The sequence below is a fragment of the Alexandromys fortis genome, unplaced genomic scaffold, assembly GCF_014885135.2.
Source record: "Alexandromys fortis isolate MF-2015 unplaced genomic scaffold, M_Fortis_MF-2015_v1.1 scaffold_1, whole genome shotgun sequence".
In the NCBI taxonomy this organism is placed as follows: Eukaryota; Metazoa; Chordata; class Mammalia; order Rodentia; family Cricetidae; genus Alexandromys; species Alexandromys fortis.
The window spans coordinates 36750533-36766511 of NW_026067927.1; the positions used below are offsets into that span (position 1 = coordinate 36750533).

General features: G+C 42.5%; 1 long non-coding RNA gene across 2 annotated transcripts in view; it reads left to right on the plus strand.

Annotated features, from left to right (window-relative positions):
- LOC126502735 (uncharacterized) overlaps positions 1-12277 on the plus strand; it is an 87729-nt gene extending 75452 nt beyond the window's left edge. For both annotated transcript variants that reach the window (XR_007592037.1, XR_007592036.1), the window contains 2 exons: positions 11151-11201; positions 11306-12277. This is a non-coding gene — a long non-coding RNA (uncharacterized lncRNA). The remainder of the gene's footprint in view (positions 1-11150; positions 11202-11305) is intronic.
- Positions 12278-15979: the final 3702 nt, after the last annotated feature.

A 15979-nucleotide genomic window follows, 5' to 3' on the forward strand; every position in this document is an offset into this window, starting at 1 on the left:
GAACGGAGCTTCAGGTGGGTGCAAGCCACCATGTGGGTGCCTGGAATTGAACCTGGATCTTCTATGAGATCAAAGGACCTAGCTGCTGAGCCACCTCTTCAGGCCCTGAAAGTCCTCCTTGGACAACAGGTGGCGGCAATGATGATTTTTGTTGCTATTTTGGGTGAGCATCTGTAGTTGTTTGCAGGGTTCTCTGGTAGAAAGAGTGGGTGGGGGCAGAGCTGGATCACTGGACTCTCCTGGAACTGAACGAGATGGTGAGTATTAAACGACCCAGTCTTCCCCTCTGGCCACCAGGGAGAAAAACCCACTGAGCCCAGAGTTTGTCAAAGCGGAATTTCGTTTAATGGCATCAGGCAGGAACTTATATAGGGTTGTGATGGGGATGGAGAAGCAAGGGATGGGTTGAGGCAGATTAAGGAATAAGGGCCAATAGTACTCTGCTACGCTAGCCATGGCTGGGCAGGAGGCGGGGCTAGGTCGGGTAGCCAGAGACAGGTCTCCAAGAGCCAGGCTCAATTATTTATCTGTAGGGGTTTTCTTTTTATTTTCCTTCTTTTGGATTGGATGATACTCAACAGAAATTATAAAAATGAATCACAAACCTCTTTCAATTATTAACAAAAGCAGTAGTACTCTACTGACAAAATATACAACCTACAATCTTAAAAATGTTGGAATAAAATATTAATTAGGTACTATTATTCTGTTTTTAAAGACATAGTGATGTGGGAGATGATGTATGCTGTGAATATGTTTTATTGCCATTGGTTAATAAAGAAGCTGCTTTTGGCCAATGGCTTAACAGAATATAGCCAGGCTGGAAGAGATATAATAGAGAGAGAGAGTAGGCAGAGTTAGTAAGAAGCCATGGAGCTGCCACAGAAGACAGACGCATCCGCCGGAACCCGCAGAAAGTTTGCCAGTAGGCCGCCACCTTCTAGTGATACACAGATTAATGCAGATGGGTTAGTTTAGAATTTAAGAGTTAGCTAGAATATGCTTAAGCTATTGGCTTAAGTGTTGCAAATAATACAGTTTCTGTGTGATTATTTCAAGTCTGAGCAGCTGGGAACGAACCAACCAACAACACAGAATTGGGTCTTCTGCCTCATTGAATCTACTGGTTTATAAAGGTATCAGACAGAGAATGCCGTTAAAAAACAGAACATCTATCAATAAACTAACATGCAACCTTCTTTAATGCTAAGGAAAGACTTTCATGAAAGTCTCATGACCTTCAGTGCCTTGCAAGATGCCACCACCCGTCGTTTCTCAGGGTGGAGGACATCCATGAACATGCACGCAGTGGCGGCTCTGATTGGCCAGCCAGGGCAGCTGAGCCCACAGCTTATTTTATAGGCTTGCATCTGTGCACTCAGAGGCTGCTTATTCAGGAGACTAAGTGAATAACATGACTCAGAGACACTTCCCAGGAAGCAGATACAAGGCTGACCAGGCTGAGAGCATGTAGTTGGTGGGAAGGTCAGTTATGAGATCCCAGGATAAGGCCAGACTGGAAGGGAGAAGGATCCCGGTAGAGTCAGGGCTGTAGAGGTGAGAAGAAAAGGGGAACAACCAACCAAAAAAGGACAAAGAGAAAGGAGAGAGGCCAAGGGTACTTTGAGATTGCAGAGATGGGGGCAGGGGTAGGGGGTGGGGGCTGCAGAGAATCAGGCACAGGGCACACGACTTACAAAGACTGTCAGCATCAGAGAGTTCCTGCTTCCCTTGGGTCTCAAGGGTGCTCTTAGCTTCTGGCTTTAAGAGGATTTAGGTGATCACAGAGCTTTTCATTCTAATTGCCTCTGCCTTTCTCCGCCCACGATGAACTCTTGGATAACAGGGATGTTCTCTTTTATCTTAGAATTCTTAAAGCACCTGCCATGAAAGGTTCACACAATAGTGTGAACAGTCATTCCTGGGAAGAAGCTGTGTCTTTTCAGGCTGGTTGACAGGAGCTACAGCCCTGTGGAAAGGTTGAAATGGTGTAGGTCCAGAAGCTAATCACCTAACCTCAGGCTAACTTAGCGCACCCATACCTTCATTGTTGGTACTAATCACCTAACCTCAGGCTGATTTAACCCCCCTCCCCCATACCTTCACTGTTGGTACTAATCACCTAACCTCAGGCTGACTTAGCCCCCCCCCCCCCATACCTTCACTGTTGGTACTAATCACCTAACCTCAGGCTGACTTAGTCCTCCCCCCCCATACCTCCATTGTTGGTACTGCCATGTGTTGCCCACATCTCGGGAACTAACTTCTTGTGACTCATGGATAAAATTCTTTTGAAATCTATCGTCTTAGAAGACCAATATCTTCTACTAACCCAAAGCTAAGCATGTCACCAGCTAACATCTGAGGCCTACAGAAAGGCTCCCTCCATCTTGATGACCCTGCCTCTCTGATGTACCTACCAATGTATTTTAAATGGTCTGAACTTATGACTTTTTTTTCTGAAAAACTATGAAGCTGCTTCCATGTTGGAATGTGGAATTTGGAATAACCAAAATCTGTGTTCTTAGGCTGTGCTCACTCAAATCAGGCTCTAGAATAAACTATCTTTTATTCTGTTTAAGGGGAGAGCTGTGGTTTGTGACGACAGTTACAGTGCCAAAATGTTGAACTCAGCATATTATCCACTATTTACCAAGAAAACTCTGAATGGTTTAAGGTCACATGCCCTCCAACAGGCTATACATCCCTCATCCCCTCCTCTGGCCTGGCTTCTTTGTCTCCCACCTATCTTACAGTTTTCCTTGGGTATCTTATTTTTCCTCTTTTGACTCTGGCTACAGTACAGTGCCATTATTATACAAACCGGTCCTAAAATCCTGCCAGCCTTAAAGCCAGAAATCTCAGTTTGTCCTGAGCTGGGTCCCTAAAGCTTAGGGGAGCTCCTCGGGCTGCTGAAGATAACCAAATGAAGCTAAGTCTGTATCTCCCCAACATCCCCAGGATTTACATCCCTGGGATTTACGCTGAAACCCATCTTCAAGCATTGGTGAGCTTCCCTGTTCGTCACTGAGATGACGGATCCTGTTAAACTTGGCTTCTGTTTTTTTTTTTTTTCTGACCAAAGACTCACTAAATTTTTCTGAGCCCCTGACCCAGAAACAGACATTTCCTGACCCAGTCACACTCTGTTCCTGGATCATGTGTAAAAGTACATCGATTTTCTGAGAAAGAACATTGCAAAACCTGACGCCCTACATATTCTAGGCCAGGTTCTTACCACCTAGCCTGGACACAGTAGAAAACCATCTCTGAGAGAGAGAGACAGGAGAGAGGAGTTTCTTAGGTCTGTAACAAACTTCACCTTTTGATCTTTTGTTACTGAGTCTTTCTCACATCTTAAGAGGAGATATAAACTACCTTAAATTCCAAACTGAGTGCACCTAATTTCATGTAATTGTTTTCATATGTTTCATATGTTTTGAGTTGTTTTCATGATGTTGTTAAATTTTTGTAACAAACTATGGCCAATTCAGTTTTTTGTTATGCACTAAAATTATTGTTGTTGTTATTGGAATGCTTGTTTGGGTTTACATGGTAGGAGCACCGTGGTGGGTCAGGGCCTTGGTGTGCTGCAAAGATCACACCATGCAAGAGATCTCATGGGAGAGATGAATTGGGGCAGTATACAGAGACTACCTCTGAGTGAGGGTGTGTAGTAAGGAGGAGGCCACCTATTGGTTCCTGGCTGCTTAACCCCAAAATAATCACACAGAAACTGTATTAATTAAATCACTGCTTAGCCCCTTAGCTCTAGCTTCTTATTGGCTAACACATATATCTCAATTTAACTTATTTCTATTAATCTGTGTATCGCCACATGGCTGTGGCTTACTGGCTAAAGTTCTGTCTGGCTCTGGTGGGGCTACATGGCTTCTCTCTGCCCTTGCCTCCTTTCTCCCAGCATTCTGTTTAGTTTTCCCTACCTACATAAGTTCTGCCTTATCAACAGGCCAAGGCAGTTTCTTTATTCATTAACAAATAAAAGCAACACATAGACAGAAGGAACTCCCACACCAAGGGTGGAGGGGAGAGAGAGAGAGAGAGAGAGAGAGAGAGAGAGAGAGAGAGAGAGAGAGANGAGAGAGAGAGAGAGAGAGAGAGAGAGAGAGAGAGAGAGAGAGAGAGAAACAGAGACAAGTAGACCTGGAGACAGAGGGCAGGCCATGGTGGCCTGGCTGGACATGCCTCGTTTGACTGCTGGTGATGATGTGGCTGCTGGCACTGAGTCACTAAAGTCAGGCTGGGGCTAATGATGCCCAATTAAAATGCACACACATATTGCAAATTTAAACATTCTGATGATATATTAAAAGACCTGATAAATATGTAACACCTTACAAATATGGATACTCTAAACATCTTAAAGCATAGTAAAATGGTATTTTTAAATCAATTAAATGTTTCATAAAAACTTAAAATGTTAATTGTTTATGTGAAACAGCATTCAGTAGAATCATAAAATAAAAATATCATTAAGCTATGAAATTCATTGTTATATATATAGATTTTAATAAGGCTTTCTTTTCAAAACAAATTCTAAATATATATGTTAAAATTTTTATGTAATTTATATGAGAAACATAATTTGCTATAATTACTTTTCCAAAATATCATTAATATAAAACTGTTAACTGTAAGATATTTTTTAAGGCTGGACTACATATACACTAATAAATGTACACATTTGACTGAAGATCTTTCTTTTCAGAGTGAGGGCTATAGGAATATAGTCTCAACCATGAATGTGTCTGATTAGTATGAGCAGAAGGTAAACAAATAGAGATAGCTAATTGTCCTAAATCTTTATTTGGGGCAACTAATATGAGTTTTTAAATTTTAAAAGAATTTGATTTTTCAAAAGGATAACATATTCATAATCCTACAGTTCTGATCAATGATCCTTCTTTCAATTCTGGCTCTATGACATGGCTACATGGTCTCTGCTGCTTAAAGTATGAAGTAGCTTTAAAATTTGGTCAGGGATAATCACCCCCCTTTGAGATACTAAATTCTATGTCAAAGATCAAGAGGATGACTTCTGTGTGTGCTTTTAGATAATCTTTGTGTGTAGGTATGTGTATATGAATAAATGTAAACCTTTTAAGGATTTTAAAGGTATTTTGGCCACTGCCACCTTTTTAGAAAAGAAACAGATGGGAGGCTGGAGATATGGCTTAGCAGTTAAGAGCACTGGCTGCTCTTCCAGAGGACCCCGGTTCAATTCCCAGCAACCACATGGTAGCTCACAACTGCCTGTAAATACTTTTTCAGGGGACCCTACATCCTCACACAGGTAAAATACCAATCACCCAAAATAAATAAATAAATAGTAAGTAAATAAATAAATATGATTTTAAAAGAAACAAATGATAAACAAGTTATTTCAAGAGCTTATCATAAGCCAGGCTTCTGTGACAACCTTAAACATTTTTGAGAAAATGTCATTTTAAAGACCTGCTTTAAGGCTTACCAAGACATCTTAGAGCTTAGAGATAATCTTACCTCATAGTGGTATCTCTGAGAGAATTATTAATCTCTGCTTTTCGCTTTAAAAATACTTAAGTTATAAATGCAAACTTTATTCTACCCTAGATTCCTTACAAAGCAGAACCTTTTTTTCTAAAATCAACAAAAAATTCAAGGTGTGCCTCATAATAATGTAAATATTTAATAAGAAATTTAAATTTGGTTGAAAACTCAAAACAATGTATTGCCTTATTTATTACATATAATATTAATTAAGTATATATTCTCATTACTCAGCGTAATTTGGGTAAAATAATCAAGTTTTTAAAATAAATTTTAAGTCTAATTACTGTAGCTAGAGATAGCCAAAGATTTGAGTTTATTTTCTTATCCAAATGATACAAAAAACATCAATCTGTAATGACAACAGCATTCATGATGTTTTTATGCCTTAAGTACTGATATTGCCTGCTTAAATCAACTTCTTAGATGTCCTATATATATAATAGCTGAGGTTTAAGAAATTAAACGATGCTCAGGTTTTGTTGCTAATTAAAAAGGACAGCACTACAGCGACTCCGTCTAAAGTCCAATTTCTGCCCATTTAAATATGTTCACGGGCCGTTCACAGGATACAGATAACTGTGAGGACGGGGCAAGCATATAGTCAGTCCGCTTGAAATATATACATTTTAGTTATTTAAAGTATATACTGTCTTTGCCTGTTGCCATCCCTCCATTGGGCCAAACTGGTTTTGATTATTTTAATTTTAATTTTAGGGTATAGTAATTCTATTATATGGCCCCTGTAAGTGTTATATCGGGCAGAGAGGACCAGGTGAGGGAGTTAGAGCTGATGGATGGTGGGTAATCATTTGGTATGAATTTGATATGATCCTGGAGTTTCTTTCTTAATGCCTGCGATCATTCCTCTGTCCTGGAGAGAGCACTCCGCCCGCTACTCAGTCGTTTGTACACCAGATCCTAAATGTTATCTGTCTAATAAATAATATTTGCCTCCCCCTCCCATCCCACATGCCCCAAACATGCCGGTGGGTCAGCAGAACTGCGACTGAGAACACCTGGGAAGAAGCGCACCTGCAGAGACCGACTGATTAGAACGGCAGTGATGTGGACACGTAGGGATGGTGCAGGTCCAGAAGCTAACTACCTTACCTCAGGTAGCTTTAGACCCCTTCCTAGCCATATTCCTGGTTTATTTACTGTCAGAACTCAGACACCTCTCGGATGTACCCACCAATACACTTTAATTTACCTTGATTTACGACTTTCTTTGCTCTGTAAAACTATACAATTTATGAAACTACTTTCGTGCCAGAACCTGGAGCTAGAAGTAACCTAAATCTTTGTTCTTGGGTCCTGGTTGCTCAAATTTGGTTCTAGAATAAACTATCCTTTATTTCCTTTAAGGTAAAAGCTGTGTTTTTTTTTTTTACATCTGTAATCAGTACTTATTAACTGTTCAAAGATGAAGAATGAGGCCCAAGGAGATAGTTCAGTCTGTAAAGTACTTGTCATAGGCACTAGAAGACCTGAGTTCCAATCCCTGGAACCCACATTCAAAACAAAACAAGACATCTGCATATGTAATATAGACACACACACGTGCACGTGCGCACACACACACACACACACACACACGGTCTGTATAATGTTGCTTACGTGTGTGTCTTTCTGAGATGACCACTTAGGATTAGATAATCATTTTATTTGTATATGTTTGTTTGTATATATGCATACATATAGCAGTAATAATTTTAAAGTGAGGCTGTGAATTGGAAAGAGAAGTTATGGAAGTAATTGGAGGGAGGAGAGAAAGTAATGTTAAGTATATTTTGGTTAAAAAACAACAAACTGGCATGGTGGTTGTGGCAGCAGTAGCCAGCCCTGGCAAAGAGGACCAAGGAATCCTTGGGCTGGCCGGCCAGTTAGTTTGAATTAATTGACAAGTGCCAGACCAGTGAGAGACGCTCTCAAAACAACAGGAACAAAAATCAACAAGGTGAGTGGTGTCCGAGCTTTCCTCTGGCTTTGCATGCACCCTCACATGTATCAGTGACACCTAGAACCTGCCTAGGAGGACCAGGACAATGAGGTCACCCTCAGTGCACACAGACCATGTGGATTAGCCTCTGGGCGCTCCACATTCACATCCTCCTTTACCTCTTTCTGTTTAGTTTTGTTGTACACATTAGCATATTACATGTACCGATCTGTGCTTTGCCCCTTTTTTTCTGCTTAAAAATATCAAATATGCACTTTCAAATTCAGTAACAGTATGGAACAGGTTCTAGAGTAACATATTTACCAGAATGGTAAATTAGGGAACCCAGGCAAAGGAAACAATTTATTCTACCAAGGTTAGGGATAGGAGCACAGACAGGGCCAGAAACGCAATGAGTCGCGTCCGTGGCCTTATCCTTACCCGAGGACAACCCTGCTTCCATCCAGCAAGGGCAGTGTGGTCTACTTTCCCAGTGCCATCTAGGTTTGGTCAGTACCCAGTAATGAAAAGAAAAGTGGGCCACGGCCATTCTAACAAGGAGGGCCAGAATCAAGCTCACTAGGCTGACCACAAGGCACATTGGTTGTGTTTAAAAAGTTAAAAATGTAAAATAAGTATCTGGTTAAATTATTGGCAAGTAATACAGTCCTGCAATTTGAAACACTGGTATTAAAGGGTGTATAAATGAGTAGGCACAGAGAGACATTTCCGCCCCACAGACCGGTTAAGTTAGTACCTGCACATAGGATTGCATCCATCTGAGCATCTTAATTATACCTGCTCTCATTTCCTGATGGTTGTGTAAGTGCAATAGGAATACATATTCTTATTTTCTCCCTTTAAATTACACAAAATTAGCATATTGCAATAGTAATCTGCATCTTGCTCTGCTCTTTTTCCTTTTCAACTTAAAATTTATCTTGGAGAACTCTCATGCCAAAGCCAATACCTTCGCTTAGCTACAAAGTATCCTTGAATTTTATTGTAATTTAATCAAATGGCCTCTTACTGATGGGCATTTGGGTTATTTCTAACCTGTTGTTGTTAGGGGAAAATCCTTTTACGACCAGCACTGTCCATACCGCAGAGGCTCACGTGTGTCATCCTGATGTATTGCCAATTGCCCTCCGCACGGTTGTATTGATTTATATTCAGGTCTGGCATACCACTGTTTGATCCCGCACAGCCTCTACTGCAGCGTGTTACCAGGCTTTGGATGCTAGCCAGTCTGGTGGGTAAAAATGTTCTCTTAGAATGCTTTAATTTGCATTTAGTTCAGTGACAAACTGGGGCATTTTAAAGACGCTGGGCAATGGCACTTGGAAGGAGAAGCATGATTTGTTCTTGGAACCAGGACTGAAGTGGACACAGCTCTGGCTTGGAGGAGGAGGAGCCTCCTCCCTGAGATAGCGGGGACCAGACTGCCCCAGATTCAAGGTCTTCACCTGGAATAGCTCGCTCAGGTGTCTGTATTCTCGAATGGCAGGCATTGCTGTAGCTACTAGATCAGGAAGCCGAGGCGGAGAGGTAGCGGTGTCCCATAATCTGGGGAAGGGCAGAGCAGACAGCAGAACTCTGACGAGGACCCCAGGTTTGCAGCCGGTGTTCAGCCCCCATCAGGATGCTGTCTCTGTGTAGAACTTGAGTTGGGTCATTTGTGTGCTATTCACTTCCAGTTGATTTATGACCTTTTCTGTGGTTTAGCTGTGTTCCAGCTCTGCGCCTGGCTCTGAAGGACATATTCTTATTAAATGTGGCTGTGCCTTGTTGCTTTTCCCTGTAGACAGGTGAGATGAGCAAGATTACTCTCAGGCTGTCTCCCTTTTCTGCTGCTTTCTTGTTTTAAAAGCTACCATGTTTGCAACAGATTATAAATATCGCTTTGTTTTCTCTCCCACCTGCATATCAATATGAACATTGGAGCAACGGGCGTTGTAGCACTAGTAAATAAGGCAACTGGGGGGAAGTTTATTATTCTGTTGATTATACATGAAGGATTCATTCAACACAATTGTAGAAAGATAAATATTGAGGCTGGGCTGTGCCCTGCATATAGAGCCAACCAGTTTCAGACTGTACCTTGACTTGGGCGACTCCATCTCCCAAGTTTTTGGCTCCATTTTGAGTGCTGGCTGACTGTTCTTGTGGGCAGAGACACCACCTCTGGTGTGGCAATGCTCAGGAGAGAGAGATTCATAAACTGGGCACTCGGCTCTACCCGATCCTTCGCCTTGGCTCTACAGCCATGTCTCCAGGACAGCTCTCAACAGGGCTCACTATCTACCCCGCCAACACCAGCCCCACCTCGGACTCTCTGCCTCTCGAGCAGCTGTCTGCCTCCACAGGTCTCTCTGAACTCCCTCTGAGACCTCCTTAACCTTTGGGTAACTGCCTTAGTTATTTTTATTTTGATGCGAAGACTCACCATGACTAAGGCAACTTTTAAAGGACAGCATCTAATCGGGGATTGTTTACATTCTCAGAAGGTGAGTCTGTTAGCAGTATGGTGGAGAACACGGCTGTAGAGAGGCAGACGGGCCGCAGGCAGGCAGGCAGGTGATGAAGTAGCTGAGAACTTACAACTTATTTCTAAGTTGGAGGCAGAGAGAGAGCTAATTGACATGATGTGGGCTTCTGAAACCTCAAAACCCACACCCAGGGACATACCTCCGCCAACAAGGCCACACCTTCCAGGGCTTTCTACATATTTCTACCAACTGGGAACCAAACACTCAAATATATGAACCTATGAGGCCATTCCCATTCAAACCACCACAGTAACCAACATACACAGAAACATAGATATTATTTCTGTGTGATATATAATGTGTGATCCAATGATTTTAGTAGTTAAGATGGCAATTCAAGATCCTGTATTGGCTCATGGTCATCTGTCAAAGGAAAAGTGGGCAAACTTCTGCTAAGGAACTGACATCGCCTGTGAATTTATTGCTATCCAATAAATCCTGTCGTTGGAAGAATACACGTGTTTGTCTATATTTAACCATGCCCTCCCACCCAAGTAATTTTATGTTATTGGTGGAAGCACTGACTATCTCTGGTCTCATTTGAATCTTGGGGAATCTGTTCCGTTCCTTGTCCCCCTCCCCCTTCCCTGACCTCTCACTTTTCCCATCACTCCCTGCATTCACTCCATGTTCTGGCTCAAGACTTCCTTTCTCTGCTCCTTCTGTGCCTGTTGTAATCCCCCTCAACCAGCAAGGATGGGAACCACTGTGAGGCTTTCTGTAGAACTTCCCCGAACCCACTCCACATCTTCGCCTGCCTCCCTCGTCTAGCACAGCCATAACCTTAAGCTGCGAGCCTTAAGGCTGCCCGTTCCAGCGTGTGCACATCTCACTCCTGCAATTCCGAGGACGTGGTCTCCCGCCTGGAGTTGATGTTCTCCAGGAGGACCAGGAATTTCCTTGACATTTCCCTGTTCCTAGCCTGACGTTTGGCTCTGAGTGAGCGTTCAGAATTTGTTATAGCAAATTGGATTTAGTTTTGCAGCCCAGACCTTACTTTTAAGCCCTACATAAATATGTTCAACTGTTCATATAATTTCCTAAAAATTTTGATCATGATACAATAAAAATAAGGTCTTAATTTTTCCTCTATTTTTTTTCTTCTGCAGGATCTCCTCAGCCCAATAATGGTACCTCTCTCTTCTCCATTTATTTCTCAGGTAGGAATGTTGAACATCACTATTCATAACCCTGCATGCTCACCTCTTATATGCAAGCAGTAATCAAATCAGCAAAATATTCTCTCTTTTCTCTCTGTCATTAGTGTGACCTGCCATGACCCTCTGCCATCTGAATGGTGCCATCCACACTCAGCTCTTCCGGCACCTTCTCTGCCCTGCAAGGAACATATCAGACAATGTCATCCCGTTGTTCTTACCCTTTAGATAACATCCTGCCATGCTTGGGCATTTCTAAAGAAGATCTGGAAGGCTCCAGGACCCAGCTAATCTCAGACTGCTCACACTGCTTCTCCCCCATCTCCAAACATCAGCTCCATCCCTGCACTTGATTCTTGTCCTGTCTCTTTTCTCCCTTAGGAAATTTGCCCCTGGGGATCACTGCGAAGAATGCTGTCACCATGTCTTTTATTGTTATTAGCTGCTTGCTGGTCTTCTCTCAGGATTCTGACTAAAACTCTCTGTCTCAGGGAAACCTGCCCCCACCCACGTGCTGCAGATCCCTCTGCTAACCTCCTCAGATGCCTTAGTTTAGCCTCTTAGCCCTGTGCCACTTGTATGAACAAAAGCTAGCCCAGAGGCACCGAGATGCACCCATGTCACATTTAGGAAGGAGAGCTCAGTGCTGCTGCTTGGGTTATTCTGACCACAGGGAAGCCCAAGTTTGGAGTCTCGCTTCTCTGCCTCTGTCTTTCATCTCTCTGTAAGTTGGGGCTTCTGCTTTGTATGCAGTCTGTCTCTCGGGTATGTGTCACCTGTCCTTGCTATCTGTGCCTTGATGCTGCCCCTAACAAAGTGCTGTGTTCTGTGCTTATCAGTCAACACAGAAAGCATCACATGGGAGAGGAAATAAGAGATAATTTCAAAAATCCTAAGTGTTTTACACAGGGTTAAATCTCTGACTCCAGCTGACCCCACAGCACTGGCTCCTGCAAACACACAATCCCTGAGCAGTTCTTACATTGTTTCAAAATATTATCATGGGGATTTGTTGTATAAGGTTGTTTTTGACCTGTCTGTTGTTTTCAGTGAGTGACTACAGTAACACACACACACACACACACACACACACATGCATGCAGTGTTCTTTTGGTCATGGACATGGAAGAGCATATAATTTAAGATTATAGCCATGGGTTAGTTTAGGTAGGAAAAGTGGATTTAATGGGAAGTTCAAGGAAGTAAGGTTATTTCTTGCATTGTTCGCTTTAAAGTAGGCTAACCTGAGTGCCCAGCAGAATACCAGCTCTTAGGTTCAGGGACTGAAGAAATGCCTATGTGGCTAAGAGCCTGGGCTCCCCTTGCTCCCAGCACCCACATCATAGGCTCACAACCATCCGTGACCCCAGTCCCATGGAATCCAAAGCCCTTTTCTGGGATCCATGGGCACCAGGTGTGCATGTGGTATTCTTACAGAAGTATGGGCAAAGCACTTATCCACAGAATTTCTCTTTATATTCAGGACTGGGAAGGCCAATTTAAGAGGGGGGATTTAGAAGTGTTTCTTTGTCACTATTGTACTGAATAAAAAGAAAAAAAATCCCCAAACCCCAGGCCTTTGGCTGTTCCTGGATGAATGAGCTTTGGGCATCATGGTTGAAACATGGTTCTGTGGCTCTACCCCGACCCCTGTGTGCGCTTTCAGGCTGCTGACCCAGGCCTGGGGCTAGGAGGAAGCTGCCATCCCATTCTCTGCCTCTCCAAGCACATTAGCATGGACCAAAGAGAGAGAGAAACATTGTTTTCTTGGAATGAATGCTGCATTTTCAATGAAGCTCCTTAGGCGTTCAAACAATCATATTTATTCTACACGCAACAGCAGTTTTGTTCTATATATCGTGAAAATCCTTCTAAATGTTAATGTCACATTGGCCCAAGGAACAAATACACCAAGATGTGGCTTCTCATTAGCAAAAATCTATAGAGTCCAGGGGAGATTTTTTTTTTTTTTTTTGTAGCTCTTAAGAACGTGGACTGGAGTCAGAAAGAGTGGAGTTCAAACCCTAGCTTACAAACTGGATGGCTTCAGGAGAATCATTTATTAACACCAAGCCTACTCAGTATGGTTTTTGGCTTTGCTGATTGGTGACATAAGGTTTCACTGTGTAGCCCAGGCTAGCCTCAAATTCACACCCTCATGCCTCTGCATATTGACTTATAGGATTGTGGGCATCTTTCTCTGCATCCACCTTTTATAGGGCTCTTGAGCAAATATGGAACCACTTGGTATTTGATGATTTATTAGACATAGGTTAGATATTCCACACCTGAAATGGTTCACACTAGAGCTGTTTTAGGCATCAAACTTTGGGGACCTTTGAATACTGTCAGTTCTAAATCTAAACACCAAAATAATTTCTTTTTCTGCTGTGGGATAATGCTCTTATACCCTGTAAAGATTTGTCACTTATATTGGTTTAATAAAACTCTGATTGGCCAGTAGTCAGGCAGGAAGCATAGGTGGGATGACCAGACTAGGAGAATTTTGAGAAGAGGAAAGGTCCACTCTGCAGTCACCACCAGACGCAGAGGAAGCAAGATGAGAACACCTCACTGAGTAAGATACCAAGCCACATGGCTAAACAGAGATACAGAGATAAGAATTATGGGTTAATTTATGTTGTAAGAGCTAATTAATAATAAGCCTGAGCTAATAGACCAACCAATTTATAATTAATATAAGCCTCTGTGTGTCTTGTTGGGACTGAATGGCTGCAGGACTGGGTAGTACAGAAACTTCCACCTACAATTTCTTAACTTTCATATACACATAGCCTAAAAGTAACCATTTATTATATTTTTGGTATGTTTGTACGTTAATAAGAATTTAACAGGAATCACAGCATTTAATAGGAATCTACCACATAAAGTCAGGTGCAGAATTTTCCAATTACATCATGTGAACACTCAGAAAGTTTTGAAATTTGGCACATTTCAGATTTTGGATTATCAGACTGGAGATGTTCAGCCTGGAATCCATTTTATATAGTTAAAGGTTTTCATATTTATAAAGTAAGTCAAGAGTCAACAAATGGCATTAGTGTGCTATACATGTTATTTATTTGTATTATGAATTTCTTAGATTCTAGCTCAGTAGTGGTGCTTGACCGTGGTACAAGCTCAGTCTTGATTAATGTTCATTGTCCATCCAGTAACTATCGCTTGAGTCACACATGATATTTTAGGGAATAGGATGGACACCGCTTTTGCCCTCCTGGGGCGCATAGGAAGGCAGAAGAAGAGTAAGTAAATCAGTTAATATAGAGTTGTGAGGTGTGGGGTGTGTGGCAGAGAAGAAGCCACTCTGTGAGGAGAAATTTGAGGAGAGGTGTGACAAGGTCACCATGGGAGAAGAGACAAGAGGTACACAGCTACAGGGTGTGGCTTCCAGCCGGCAACAGCCTCATGCAAGCCTTTGCCAACACTGCCGACCCCCACGGGTCTTTCAAATTTCCCGCTAGGTCCTGCAGAGCCAACCTGAGAGATGCTCTCATCTCACGAAAATGTGAGGTTGAAAAGGGAATTCTTTGACAAAGCTATCAGCAAACCAAACTCAGCAGCGTTCGAAAGAAGCCATCTTCTTCCACCAGTTGGGTTTATTCCCAGACTCCCAAAGTGGGTCTCCACAAACAGATTTGCTGATGTGACTTATCCTATCAGGCGGTTAGAGCACAAAGGTTGCATCCTTATCCCCCACAAGTAGCAAAATTAATTATTTTTTTTAAATTCAGATTTTGAATACAGCTTTTTTTTATGATTCTTTACTGTGGTTATTTTGCCTGAAGCTGTGGGGCTTTTGACTACAAAATGTGTTTATTAAAACAATCAAATATTGAGTGTTCAGTTTAAAAAAAATAAGTGCATATCATATATGGAGTTCATACCCTGGCCACTTCTGCTGAGTTACATCAGAATTCATCATCACACAGCAGACTCAATCCAATGCCAGCACCATTTCATCCCAGTCCCTACCACTTGCTCAGCCCATCAGTCCCCCAAATAGCAGGAACACACCCAAGGCTCTGCTGCTGCTCAGCACTGAGAATGTTTGATGCCATCATATAACTGATAGACAACCTTCATTTCCGAGATCAATCACTTTTCCTCTGATGTTGAATTTGCCGTTGATGCATCTCACAAATAAAGAGAGCCCTTTACATAGAAAACGCTCTAATTAAGCAAAAATAAAGGGCACACAACTTTCAGCACTAAATGAGAAACATTTATTCTGTGCATGTGGTTTACTCTTTAATAATTTGAAATATAACTGCTTCTTCCCTCCCGGGACAGTGCTGCCGTTGTGCCTGTGCCTGCATTTACATCTATCTTCCTTCTAATGTTTATTTATGACTATGGCAAAGTAGGAGGTGGGGGGAGAGGCGCGCACTTCCTTTGCCTGTTCCCCTGCAGAGCTCCCAAACCCCAGCGGTTAGGACTGAAAACGGTTCTTCCCCAATTCTGGTTGAAGCCCTGGCCTTTAGCGTGTCCATGTTTGGAGACAAGAGTTTTGGAAGCAATTGAGGACGAATGAAGCCATTAGAGTAGGGTACTGATCCTCCAAGCGTGGTGCCCAGTGAGGTGAGGTCGCTTTCCTCCCTTCCCTCCTCTCCCTCTTACTAAAAGTCTCTCCTCCTGCTCCATATCTCCCTTGCTAAGGCACTAAGGAAAAGGTCAGCAAACACAGTCAAAGTCGGCAATCTGCAAGCCAGAAAGAGACCTCCATCATGATTCAGCCACAGCGGGGCGCTCCCCTCAGATGT